The sequence below is a fragment of the Sus scrofa genome, chromosome 2 (assembly GCF_054392235.1).
Source record: "Sus scrofa isolate SSC_HxYL_T2T_F1_AM1 chromosome 2, Sscrofa_HxYL_maternal_Yorkshire_Landrace_v2.0, whole genome shotgun sequence".
Classification (NCBI taxonomy): domain Eukaryota; kingdom Metazoa; phylum Chordata; class Mammalia; order Artiodactyla; family Suidae; genus Sus; species Sus scrofa.
In genome coordinates this window covers 158,843,540-158,847,015 of record NC_139384.1, presented here as the reverse complement: position 1 = coordinate 158,847,015, position 3,476 = coordinate 158,843,540, and positions in this window count along the sequence as shown.

Below are 3,476 nucleotides of genomic sequence, written 5' to 3'. Positions count from 1 at the left end.
CCTTAATACTGAAAAAACAAATGATCCAATAAAAAAAAAAATGGGCAGAAGACTAAATAGACATTTCTCCAAAGATAATACATCTTTCAGATGTACTTTCAGGTGGCCAACAGGCACATGAAAAGATGCTTGACATTGCTAATTATTAGAAAAATGCAAATCACACCCACAATGAGGTATCACTACACACCCATTAGAATGGCTATTGCTAAAAAGTCTACAAACAATAAATGCTGGAGAGAGTGTAGAGAGAAGGGAGCCATCCTACACTGTTACTGGGAATGTCTGTTGATGCAGCAGCTATGGAAAAGAGTATGGAGTTTCCTTAAAAACTAAAAATGGAGCTACCATATGATTCAGCAGTCCCACTCCTGGGAATACACCCAGAAAAATAAAAACTCTAATCCGAAAAGACACATGAACCTCCATGTTCATAACGACCCTATTGACATTAGCCAAGACATGGAAACAACCCAAGTGCCCATCAGCAGACCCCTGGTTTAGGAAGATATGTTGTCAGAGTTCCTGTTGTGGCTCAGTGGGTTGAGAACCAGACATTATCTCTCTTAAGACGCAGCTTCATTCCCTGGCCCTGCTCAGTGGGCTAAGGATTCGTCATTGCTGCAAGCTGTGGCATAGGCTGCAGATGTGGCTCAGATATGGTGTTGCCATGGCTGTGGCCTAACCCTCAGCTACAGTTCTGATTTGATCCCTGGCCTGAGACCTTCCATATGCCACAGATGTGGCATTTGTGTATATATATATATATATATATGGAATATTACTCAGCAATAAAAAATGATTTGCAAAAATATGGATGTACCTAGAAAAAAATTATACTTAGTGAAGTCAGACAAAGACAAATATTATATGACATCATTTATATGTGCAACCTAAAAAATATTACAAATGTATCTATATACCAAAGAGAAACAGACTCACAGACACAGAAAACAAATTCATGGTTAGTGAAGGGGAAAGTGGACGGGATAGATAAATTAGGAGTATGGGTTCAGCAGATATATAAACTGCTATACATAAAAATAAGCAACAAAGATTTACTGTATGACACAGGCAACTATATTCAATATCTTATAATCATCTCTAATGGAAAGTAATCTGAAAATTACATATATGCATACACACATGTGCGCATGCACATATATAACTGAATCACTTTGCTATACATCTGAAACAAACACAACATAGTAAATCGACTATACTTCAATAATAATAAAACAAAGATTACATGAGCTAATGTGCTGAACACTCCTGGCCCATAGTAGACGGTTAAAGAGAAGTAAGCGTAATAATTAAGGGAGAGAGAATTTGAGGTAGATGAGACTCTAACAGGAAAGAGGTGTGAGATCATGGGAGGCTCTGTGGATCACGTTAAGATGCTCAGACTTTCCCCCTGAAAACAATAAAGAATCGCTGGAGGGTTCTTAAACCAGGAAGTAACACTTTCTGTTTATGGAATCACTTGTTTCGGACATGCTTACTGAGTACCCAGCAGGTACCCAACACTATTCTAAATACAGGGATACGGGAACGAGCCACAGGATTCCTGTCTTGAAGAAGCCTGGATTCTAGAGAGATGACACAGTCTAATAAACCAATGAAATTAACAATTAAGATCATGGGCTTTAGTCTTGTATTGCAAGTGGAAACCATATTGGAATGAGAATTTCATTGATGGGACTGTAAATTAATTGAGCAGCTTAAATCAAAAGCCCAAATTCAACCTAGAAGTCTCCCCTGTGGTCTGGGATCTGCAGTGACTTGAGACTTGCCTCCAGTGATTGTGTGAGACTGTGTCTTCTGGGAACAGTGAGCTAAGGGGCGTTATTGATGCTGATGCCCCATGCAGAGAGCTCCACCATCTCTTAAGGACTGCTTGAGGGAAGGGTTCTGGCTCCAAGAATCTGATAGATGCAGGCTAGATTTCTGACTCTACCATACAGTTCTAACAGTCTCGATCTGGCAGCTGTAAATTCTTTCCATCTCTGTACATGCTGATGCAAACATTAAGCAGTAGAGTCCGTTTCCCTTGCTTGACAATGAATGTCTTATGCTTTACTCCTTAAAGCCACTCAGTACTTTCTTTCAGTTGGGGATCATAATAACCTATACTCTGTCTGTAGTTTAGGCTTTCTGAAAGTCAAATGTGTCTGATAAATGAGGGATAGGAGAGACCAAGTTTCCTTAATTCTCTGTCTTGGAGACCCTGATGTGTACGTACACACCGAAAGGGTGCTGTCAAGTCCACCTTATGATGAGTCTCTTCCAGAGAAGGAAAAGAGTCCTCCTACTGTTGGAATAATGCAGAAGTCCGCTGATCAGGAAACAAGGTTCTACGTAGACCTCTTTCCTCCGTCACAGCAGGGGGTTGTTGAGAAAGGAATAAGGTTCCTCTCCTGCATTTTCAGGGGAGAAGCAGTCTTCCTGATTAGCAGCGATCTCTCTGAGATCTTGGCTATCCATGTGTCCTGCTGTAAGCTTCTGGCGGCCATTGGCAGCCCTGATAAGGAAAATAAATGCGTTCTCCGTCTCCCTTACATGTTATCACCAAAGAACGCATTTACTTATGCAAATTAGCTCCCAGTCCTTTACGTCATACATCCATTTTTCAACAGTCACATCCTTGGCGATTTTTCCCTGCAAAAGATCTTCTGGGAGGAGCACTTGTTTGCAAGCTGTTGATCAGTACATCAGATTGGATACAAAATATCACAGCAGCAGGTACCTCAGTCCCATGGATTTGTGAGAATTCCAAGGCTTTCTAAGGCTGTGAAAGCTTTCAAGGGTTTCATTCAAGGATGGCCGGTTTGACCAGTGGAGGAGAAGAAATGTATCAGAGGATAAAAGGCTGAACAATTATGCTCTTCTAAATGATTCTGCTTTAAAGCATCCGTTGTACTGAGTTAACTTTATAAGTGTTTATTTAATCTGTCCCATCTGTTTTAATTTCACTTTGGGTTTCTTAGAGGAAAAACATTATTTTGACCATAACAGATTAAAGAAAAACAGCAAATTTTTTTTCTCTTACTCCCACTCCAAAGGCCAAAAATTACACTTATGTATAAAGTCATTTGGACAAAGTAGTCATTTTCATCTTAAAAATAGGACCAACGCTTATGTTTAATTTGTATTATCAGCGCAAAAGTTGATTGGTGGATACATACAGAGTGAGTCACCTGATTCATCGTCTCTTCAAATCCCAGGAATTCAAAAATAAACACAAAATGACTTAAAGACTTAAATGTAAGACAAGACACTATCAAACTCCTAGAAGAGAACATAGAAAAAATATTCTCTGACATCAACCATACAAGTGTTTTCTTAGGTCAGACTCCCAAGACAACAAAAATAAAAGCAAAAATAAACCAATGGGACTTAATCAAACTGACAAGCTTTTGCACAGCAAAGGAAACCATAAAAAAGAAACAAAGAGACAAACTATAGAATGGGAGACA